This window comes from Octodon degus, unplaced genomic scaffold (genome assembly GCF_000260255.1).
Source record: "Octodon degus isolate 3935 unplaced genomic scaffold, OctDeg1.0 scaffold00111, whole genome shotgun sequence".
Taxonomy (NCBI): domain Eukaryota; kingdom Metazoa; phylum Chordata; class Mammalia; order Rodentia; family Octodontidae; genus Octodon; species Octodon degus.
In genome coordinates this window covers 2,819,372-2,830,216 of record NW_004524687.1, presented here as the reverse complement: position 1 = coordinate 2,830,216, position 10,845 = coordinate 2,819,372, and the positions used below count along the sequence as shown (strand labels likewise).

General features: G+C 46.5%; 2 pseudogenes; one reads left to right on the top strand and one right to left on the bottom strand.

Annotated features, from left to right (window-relative positions):
• Positions 1-496: 496 nt before the first annotated feature.
• LOC101566206 lies at positions 497-1,227 on the bottom strand (annotated as a pseudogene).
• A 7,392-nt stretch (positions 1,228-8,619) lies between these two features.
• On the top strand, positions 8,620-9,386 carry LOC101565815 (annotated as a pseudogene).
• The last annotated feature ends 1,459 nt before the right edge of the window (positions 9,387-10,845 follow it).

Below are 10,845 nucleotides of genomic sequence, written 5' to 3'. Positions count from 1 at the left end.
TTTTTTTTAATTAATAACTTCTTTATTCTGGAAAAGCAAATCAAATTCATATTCATATAAACACTGACATTACAAAGTAGAGGGAAAAGGGTAATGGAGGAAACAAAACCCTCTAAAATCCTGCTAATACTGTCTCACCCAACAAGACGTAATTCTTTGTCGCACATTCAATCACTTAGGGTATAATAAACCACAAATAAAATCTTCTCTGGAAGATATACTGCTCCTCTTTGAGATGGCATGGAAAAGGGACTGGAAGTTGGGGTAGGATGCTTTATTCTTTTGGCAGATCCTCTTAGTCATTATGAAGACTATTAATAAAAAATATATGCTTCTCTGTAAAGCATTAAAAAAGAAAAAACCAGACAAATAAACTCCAAGAATGAGATGGCTGAGGTCTCAACTCAAGTATCTCCAAATACATTGGATAGGTCCATACCCTGACCTTTCTGTGTGTTATTTCTTGGTTGTTTTCTGGATCAATGCCATTCTCTGTTTATGTGCTTCTGTGGTGCACGTTTTTTTGGTAGGATCGGATTTCTTCAGAGCCAAATCCTGGGATCCACATGTTCCACTGGCGCTCTAGGTGCAGCTGGACGTCTTTCAGCTCCAGGGTGCTGGACTTTCGGTGCCGTGCAAGCTGGCAGGCTGCTGTTACTACGCTTTCCATAAAGTCATCAGCGATCTGCAGTAGCATCTCCTCCACATCGTCATCCAATTGCTCATTAGGATCCACTTCTCTTACTAAGTCCTGTAACTTCTTCTTAGTCAATACATGGTTGTTTTCAGGGCTAAGACTACCTCCTGTCCCGGGCGTCCCCGGTATTTTTACGACCGTGGTGCTATTGGCCATGGAGCCCTGTGGAGGGTTGCTGGCTGGTTCCGGTTTTATGGATGAAAAATTGGAGAGGTTGATAAGTGCTGAGGGGCCGAACTGGTTCATAATCTGCCGAACTTTGGACTTCAGCTCATAGAGCTTATCAAGATCCTGCTTCTTGGGGGCTGGGGAGATGGCTCAGTGGAATAAGCGCTTCCCTGGCAAGCACAAGGACCTGAGTTCAATCCCCGGTTCCAAAAAAAAAAAAAAAGAAAGACGAGATCCTGCTTCTTTTTGGAGCTGTGAGGACCAAGGCCAATCAAAGGCAGCAGCGTCTATCTCCCCATGATATGCAGAGACTGTCCCAGTGAAACTTTCCTCTCAGCAGCCGGTCCGACTGCGTGGCCCTCCCCGAGTACTTTCCGGCACCGCTCCCTGCCTCCAACCCCACATATCTATTTGGTCAAAAATATGAGTGCTAGGTATGGTTAGGGCTCAAAATAAGAAGGTACAAATAAATTCAACTATATCAGTTATGGCAATAAATGCAAGTGGACCACACTCACGCAGCGGTTCTTGGTCCTTTATTTTCATATTTGTACTTCCAGCCCCGATCTCAAGGCTGGTCCAAACTTCTGCATTGAAGTTTCTGCTTCACAACCCTCTTTGGAAGAAGGATGAGCAGTGTGGACCCAGCGTGGTCCACACGGAATTCGGAATTTCTTCTTCAAACAGCTCCCTCCCTCCCCGCCCTCCCAGACTTCCTCTCAGCAGCGAGCTTCCTCACCATCACCTCAGCTGCTCCAGCTAAACCTCAGGTGAGTGGCATCGATGGCTCCCTGCTTTCCCCCACAAGCCTTCCACAACCAGCTCACTAGCAGGTCCTGACATTTTCTCTCTAAGATGATCTGTGTTTTATCCATTTCTCCCCATCTCCATCACATGTGAGTCACCAGGTTTTCTCTCCCAGATCCACAGTCATATCTAGAGTCTCTCTTCCTCATTTACTAACTCCTCAGAAGACAGGATTCTTTCAACTATGAAATATACATTATAACATTATACACTATATTGATAGTTTAAATATACTGTATTCATAGTTGAAAATGAAATAACTGTTGAAAATCTCCCTTCCAGTGGAAAATTAGCATACGTTCTTACAAACATTAAATCAGGTATGTTACTGCCCTGTTTGAGGCCTCTATAGGCTTATATTAAACTTCAAACACAATCCTAACTTTTTTTCTTTCCTGTGCTCCTTCTGTGTTCCTGTGTCTCTGTGTTGCTGGATTCTGGTCACAGTGACTTCCTTTCTGCTCTAAGCATGTGCCCCACAGTCTTTGCGCTCATGGCTCTAGGTCTGCAAAGACTGGCTCTTTGTGGCACTCAAATCCCAGTTCAAATATGTGGCCTTCCCAAAGGGGCCTGCCCCACTGCCTTGTTTTGAGAGTATTTCCACACGAGACCTGTTTCATTTCCTTCCAAGTGTTAACACCATTCAAAGGCTGTTAATTGATTTAGTTTGTTTTCTGTCTTCTTCCTATAAACCCCCTGAGAACAGAGGCTTGTTTGTCTGGTTATCCCCAGGTGTATCCTTAATGTCTAGGACATAGTCAATACTCGGCAAACATTTGTTGAGTAAATATGCAAGCCAATACATCTGACCTAAGTTATAAATAGTGCCTCATGGTTAACACTCCCTTGTTTATGGTTTTCTTGACTTCTTTGTTTTGGTCTCAGAAACTCTATAAACTTCAGAGGCAGCCTATTAGTCCTGAAGCCCCAGGTATAACTGGGTTTGGAGCCTTAGAGACCACTGAAGGTTGCAAATTGAACCCCCACATCTCACTCCTGAGGGAAGCAGGCATGTGAGTTGCCCTTTCTTTCACAAGGGGCTGCACAGATGTCTGCCCAGCCCCAAGTATTTTCTCCCTGATTCCTCCAATGAATGTAGCCAGACTTTAATCATCTTGTGTGTTTTCCCAGGGGCTATGAATGCCATGCACGTCACCCTTCCACATCCATGCCTGCTTAAATCACAGGTGGTTTCTAGGCCCTAAAACCACCTCATGTTGCCTGTTCAGTGGCCTGAGCTTCTTTACGTCTTCTGTGAATTCACTTTTGTATAGAACAACCACCTTCAAGGTGGCCAGGGTACAGGGTGGAAATAAGGCCACAGCGATCTCAGGCTTCCATGCACACATCGACCATCTGCAGTGTGGCTTTAAGGTGCAGCCTCTAGGTTCATGCATCAGCCTGGATTTGTACCTTTTAATTTTTACATCAAACCTAGAAGTTCTGCCAGTAACACTTAGGAAGACCCAAGGAACTGGCTGGTATTTCTCGGGTTTGGGACACGCAGCTCCTCTTCTCAGGGCCCAAAGGAGCAAAGCTTCCAAGCTGGTGCCCAGCATGTCTGCGCAGTGGACATTAGTCCCTCTTCCCAGCCCCACTGTTTACAAAATGATTCCACTCTGCATAGCTAGCAATTTATTAAAAGTTTACGTGGGCACATATTGCTCTTTTTTTAATGGAGTAGATTTAGTTTGACAGAAAAATTGAACAGGAAGTACAGGGAACTTGCCTACACATTTTGTCTCTCTTCTCATTAACACCTTAAAGGTGTGCAGCACCTTTGCTAGGATGGAGGTGGCTGATTGGTCCATGTCCACTGTTTGTATGAAGGTCCACATAGATGTCACACATTCTACATATTTTACAGGTGCATGGTGACATGTATCCACCTTCTTTATAGCATGCAGAAGAGTTCCATTGCTCTCAAAATCCCCAGGGATCCCTTGCTCTTCCCTTTCCCCTCCACCTTCCTCCCTCCCACAAAAAAAAATTTTCATTTTAACAGATGCCCACAGAGGACCAAAACATCTTTCATCTGAAAGTATGAGTTTGGGTTAGTCTTTGAACCTGATATAATTTAATGGCTTGCTACAAGCAGCACATCAGCACCTGAAAGTCATTTACAGGAGCCTCTGGCCATCACCGGGTGCATTCCAGAGCTGCTCTGGCCCGCGCCATGTGTCTTCCCTGAAAGGCCCCCAGTTGTCTCACATCTGTTGCAGGTGTGCATGCAGCCTTCCCAAGTCAGGAGCTGCCATGAGGGGAAAGCTCTGGGGAGGGGTACCAGGGTCTTGTTAAAGTTCATGCTGGCTGACAGCTGGGGCTGTCTCTGTTTGGCTTTATAGCATCCCAGAGAATTACATTCTAAACACACAAGCATAAATATTGCATGTTTTATGAAAAACCCAAAATATAGATCACAGAAAGAGTAAAATAAAGATAGACGACATGAAATTGGAAGACAAATCCTTTGCACATGGGGAGGGGATATAGAGATCGAGGATGTGCTGTGTACTGGTACCAGCTCCCCACAGAGAATGTGATTATGTTCAGCAAACATACGACATTTAGAAAATAATTATATTCCCAGATATAGCCTACAGCTCAAGCTGAGGACATAGCAAAAGCCTCCCCAGACACCTGGGTGCAAGTAGATCGGAGGAGTTGCTGGTCTCCGTGCGTGCAGGGTCTGGAGAGCAGTGCGGGAGGAAAGCCGCTTTATTTCCTGCACTCATTCTCGGCCCTCGTGTGGATGGGGTCTGTCCCCCAGAGGCCTCGTGCCGCAAGCCTGGTCCTTGGTAGGGTCCTGGAGAGGCAGGGCCTAGAGCAAGTGATCCCGTCGCAGGGATGCCGGCCTTGGGAGGGAGCAATGCTATTCATTCTCCCGGAACTCTAGGTAGTTCCTGAGAGAGCATGTTGTGATGCAAGGTGAAGCCTGGCCTTGCGAGCCTTTGATTTCCTGTCTCATCAGATGACCCCCAAACCTGCTTTCTCTGTGATGCCATCCACCACGCTGTGACATGGCCAGAAGGCCCTCACAGAGCTGTGCAATGTGGTTTCAGCCTCTAAAACTGTGAGCTAAATAAACCTCTTTTCTTTATGCATTACCCAGCCTCAAGGATTTTGTTGTAACATAAAAAGACTGAGACTCCCCCGCCCCCCGTGCTGTCAGTTTCTGCTGCTAGTCACTCCAGTAAGTAATATGCAGGAGGTGGCCAGCTCCCCAGTGACCACTTGACTGACACACAGAGACAGCACATGCCAAACCCATGGCCCTCAAGTCTCTCCAAAGACTGAGGTGAGCTGGGCCCTCCAGGGAGAAATGGTTCTGGGCATGTGGGGGTGGTCCAAATCCAGCCTTTCTTTGGCCATGGTTAGGGGCTGGTGTGATCTGCAATCCTGCCCACTCCCAAGGGGACAATGCTCTCTCCGAGGCATCAGCAGTCTCAGGATTCTCAGACTCACATTTCTGTAGCCGAGCAGGAGCTCAGGTGTGGCAGCTCTTGTCTCACAGGTGGAAAGAGAACAGTTCAGAGAACTGTGTGCTTGCGTCCACTTGAGTCACGCATCAGCCTTTACACCACAGTATCATGAAAGCCCCTGAGAGATCACAAAGTGCTTAGAGGGACATGCCTGTCCCAGTGCTGTGACCTCCCCACTACCCTCAGAGGGCGAATAGTGAGGGTGTCCAGCCCTCCATCCCATCTGCCTGTGCCTCGTCACCAAAGGCCACCAGGAAGCAGGGCCTGACTGCATCTAGAAAAGGTGTTAAGAATGCATGCTCACCTCACCCTCAGGACATCATTTTCTCTAGGAACATAGACTTTTCCCTTGTTTTTAAATAAAGGTTTACTGAGCTACAGAGCATGTTACTTGTGAAATTTATCCTTTAATGTTTGCAATTCTGAGTTTTCATTATATTCAGAGTTGTGCCACCATCACCACCCATTTCGGAACATTTCATCACTGACACAGAAATCCTTTCTATGTCACTGTCCCTTCCCCAAGCCTCTGACAATCTCTAATCTGTCACCCTGGACATTTCATGCAAATGGAACCATACTCCATGTCTCCTGTAGTCTCTGGCTTCTTTCACTCAGTGTGAGTCTAGGTTTGCCCACAGTACACCACACAGCTGCACTCCACAGCTGGCTAAAGCTGAGCACTGCCACCCTGGGTGCATCCGTTGGTCAGCTGATAGACACTTGTGTCATTTCTACTTTTTGGTTATTAGGAATTGTACTTCCATGATACCCACACACACATATCTATGTGGATGTGTGCTTTCTTTTCTCTGGGGTGTGCAGAGGAGTGGAACTGCTGAGTCAGGTTATTTATTTATTTATTTATTTATTCATTTATTGGTATTGGAGCTTGACTCTAGAGCCTGCTCACTGAGCTACATCACCAGCTCTCTTGACACCTTTTTTGTTTTATTTTGAGATAGAATCTTGCTAAATCACTAAGTTGCCCAGGCTAGGCTCAAACTTGTGCAGTCTCTTCAAGTGAGAGGAATTTGCACGTGTCACTACTGTCTTGTGTATAATCATGGCCAACTATCCTGGGAATGTGACCCCATCTCTCTCAGGGTGATTTGGAGTGACAGGCTGTGCGTGTTAGCGCAAACTCCCTACATTCCAGGCCATTCTATATCCTAGGGAGGTGTCTGTGGACAAGATGAAGACTTCAACCTCAGCGACTCCCTTAGCACTCTGCTCTCCTCCCCCACCTTGGTCAGGTCCCTGGTATCACAGAAGTCTTCTAATGTATCACCTGCCTCCACTTTTGCTCCCTTTAGTTCCTCCAGATAGCAGGGTGGCTTATCTAAAATGTCAGCTAACAAAATATGTCACCCTCCTTTCTTAATTCCCAAAGCAGGGCCTCATTACTATGAGATAAAGCTGGCACTCACCAGAGCCCACAGGGCCAGGAGTGATGCAGCCCTTTCCACCTGAAACCAGAGCCCTGCAGCCCCTGAATGTGGTCTCTCATCTGCGTGGGGCAACCTTTAACTCTTCATCAACCCCTGGCTGTGTCGTGGCTCCCAGAATCATCTTCCTTTTAAGCATCCAACTGCACATCCTGGGCACATGAGCAGCGGATCCTGGGATTCAGTGGTAAGAATGTGGATAAAATTCCCTCTCACCGCCTTTCTTCCAGGGCCACAAATTAGTCCATCAAGCCTGCCTGCCTTCTGGAAAATTTCATGAACGGACATGTTTCCCCTGAGCTTGGCCCATTGCAGGAATAAGCAAGGGGGAGACGGATGAGCCCCTGTGCCTGAGGAGCAGATGGAGCTGGGCTCAGATTCTACCTCAGCCTTCGATAAACTAAGATGCTAGCAAGCTGTGCAGCACACCTGTAGACCACACACGGAGGGGCAGGGCACGGAGTAAATGGTGCCAGCGCACAGTGTGCAGCACATTCCTTGGTCCCCTCAGGAAGCGCCTGCGAAGCTCACACTTGTTTTTACCACTGCTTCAGCGTGTTACTAGTAACCTTCCCAGTGGCTTTGTTATGTTGTGTTACTGTTTATGTGCATATTTCTTCTCCTCAATTCAAGAAGAGAGGGCAATAACTATTTATTGTTAACTTTGGAATCCTTCCTTCCTGGCACCTTACCTGAAAGTAAATCATTGGTTTTTCCTCCCACTTATTACTTTAATTACACTCAAGAGGCAGAGATTAGGTCTCTGCTCAGCAGCTTGGTGTTCTAGAAACAGACAAGAGGGTCCCAGCACACAGAGAATAAATGAATGGCTCACAGATGGGCCATGCTCAGATGACGAAGGTGACCACAAACTGGTCTGTTCACCAGGTGGTCTGCATCCATCGTGGTCCCCACCCTGCCACTGAGCTGCCTGACCTCCTGCATCCCTGACCAAGCACATGGGCCTAACTGCCCATTCCTATAGGAGCTTGGCAAGTGCCATTGGACCTTGGCAAGCCACCTCCTGAAAGGAGGTCACTTCCTGTGTCACATTAGTGACCCAGTGAAGTCTCTGTTGTTGGGCTGAGCCCCACTTAATAACAGAATCGCCTGGACAACTCAAAAGTTGTCTATCATGTGTGAGTTACACAGAGAAGTTGTGAGCCACAGAACAGAAATTAAAGAGACTTCTTCTAAAATATTTTATGGTTTGTGTGTGTGGTTGATTTATGGTGCAGTGCTGGGATTAAAGTTGCTGAGATTAAGGGTGGGTGCTTGCTGGATCAGCCCACAGCAAGCACTGATACTGCCCTATTCCTGGTAGACTGGATACAGTATAAGGGACAGAAAGAAGCTTGTCTTTCTTTTCTGCTCTTGCTCATTTTGCTGCCTGGTTCCCTGAATTGTTGCCCCTCTGCCAAGCTACCTGGCCTTGGAGCCAGCCCATTAGTATTTGAAACCTCCACAAACTGTGAGCTAAATAAACCTTTCCTCCTTTAACCTTGGGTATTGGGTATTTTGTGTCAGCAATGAGAAAGGTAACTAAGACAAAAACTAGGGCAGGCAGGTTGGCAGCTATTTCTCTGACCCTAAGACAGAAAGTTCTGCTTGGCAAGATAATGTAGATTTTCCCACAGGGGATGCCACTGTTTAAAATAAAGAAATAGGGAAAAGCTGAGTTCTAAAACAAATAAAATGCTATTTGCTCTTAGCTTCCTCTCTGTGATCCAGCTCGGCTAACAAGCAGCATTGGACAGCTGGCCCTTCCTGTCCCAGCATTTTTTGCTAATTGGCTGTCAACACACACACACACACACACACACACGCACGCACGCACACACGCACGCATGCACACACACAAGGTTTGATGATGTTGTTTTAGTTTTGGTTTTTACAATCCTGGGGATTGAATTCAGGAGCTATGCCCTGAACTACATCTCCAACACCTACACCCTTTTAAAATTCCAAGACAGGCTTTGGGCCTGGACTCCCAGTGTGCTCCGGTGGTTTGGACAAGATGAGCTCGATCGGAACCAGGTATGATCTACCAGCCTCTACATTCTCTCCTGATGGAAGAGTTTTTCAAGCTGAATACACTATGAAGGCTGTGGAAAATAGTAGTACAGTTATCGGGATTAGATGTAAAGATGGTGTTGTCTTTGGGGTAGAAAAATTTGTTGTTTCTAAACTTTACGAAGAAGATTCCAACAAACATCTTTTTAATGTTGATTGGCATGTTGGGATGGCAGTGGCAGGTTTGCTGTTAGATGCTCAGTCTTTAGCAGATTTAGCAAGAGAAGAAGCTTCCAACCTGAAGTCTAACTGTGGCTATAACATTCCCCTGAAACATCTTGTAGGTCGAGTGGCCATGTATGTACATGCGTATACACGCTACAGTGCCGTCGGACCCTTCGGCTGCAGTTTCATGCTTGGGTCTTACAGTGTGAATGACGGTGCACAACTCTACATGATTGATCCTTCAGGTGTCTCATATGGTTATTGGGACTGTGCTATTGGCAAAGCCCAGCAAGCTGCAAAGATAGAAATAGAAAAGCTTCAGATGAAAGAAATGACCTGCTGTGACATTGTTAAAAAAGTTGCGAAAATAGTTTACATAGTACATGATGAAGTTAAGGATAAAGCTTTGAACTCAAGCTCAGCTGGGTTGGTGAACTAACTAAAGAAAGACATGAAAATTTTCTGAAAGATGTAAGGGAAGAAGCAGAGAAATATGCTAAGGAATCACTGAAGGAAGAAGATGAATCAGATGATGAGAATATGTAACAATTATCTAAGCATCTAGTTGGCTTTATGTTTCTATGACAGTCCCTTGTAACTATTTAGCCCCTGGATTATACATATCCACCACTGAATTTTCATTAAAATGTTTCCTTGTAAAAAAATAAAATAAAATTCCAAGACAGAGTTTAGTTAAGTTGCACAGGCTGGGCTCCAACTTGCAATCCTCCTGCCTTGGCCTCCCAGAGTATAGATGTGTGACATCCAGCTGTTTCACTTTAAATGCTTTGTGAGAGGTTTGGAAACATTGTCCTTGGATGGTGTGGGAGAGTTTCCGGCTACCCTGAGTACCCTGAGCCAGCGGGACCTACTGGTTCCAGCCCAGGTACAGCGTGGATGAGACACTCTTCCACCCCCTTGGGATGCCCCCCAGGGTAGGGGAGGTCTGCAGCACCTCCCCTACCCTGCCCACCGAGTAGGAATTTCTGCCGCGTTCCAGGAACCCCCAGACCCAGTCCTAGCCCAGGCCCGGTGAGTGTGTGGGAGAGCTTCGGGCTACCCTGCGCCAGCGGGACCTACTGGTCCCAGCCCAGGTGCAGCGTGGGTGACACCCTCTTTTACCCTCTTGGGACGCCCCCATCACTCTGTTGTACCCCCCCACACAGCCCACCCACAGAGTAGGAATTTCTGTCACATTCTGGGAACTCACAGATCCAGTTCTAGTCCAGGCCTGGTGAGTGTGTGGGAGAGCTGCCTCTACCCCTGCTCCACCTTGGCCCCTCCAGACTCAGCTCAGGCCTGGCATACAGGCCTGGGGTGAAACCCTGCAGCTGCAATCCCTGCAGAAAGTGTATGGGACAGAACCACCCAGCTACTCCAGGAGCAGAACATCTTGCCAGAGGGGCACAACAGGTTAACCCCCAAGGGCAGCAGCAGGAAGGAACTGAGCACAGCAGCTAGACCCAAGCCAGGTACAGCTGGATAAATCCAAACTTTGTAGAGCTACACCTGAACTTCAGTAGGTGCTAAGGCTATAACTACAACAAAGATCTACAACAAAGGTCAGAAGACAGTGCTACACAAAATGACAATGAGAAGGAGAAAAATGCAATCTCAGACCCCAACCCCACCTATAACAAGTGCAGAGGACACTAACACAGAACAAATTGGGAATCACACAGCTGAAAGCAATGAATCAATGGCTTCTGAAATAAAGAAACAGCTGCAGAAAAATATAAAGGAACTCAGATTGGAAATGAAAAAAGAAATCCCTGAATTAATAACATCTGCAGTAAACAATCAAATGCAGAAACATATGGAGGAAACTCAATGCCCACCCAGAACAAGTGCAGAGGACACCAGCTCAGCTGAAATGTATGAATTAATAGCATCAATAGTAAATAAGCAATAGCAGAAAGTCATAGAGGAACTCAGAGGAATTCTTTTCTAGTAGCTCAGCTCAAATGTACGAATTAATAGCATTGATAGTAAATAAGCAACAGCA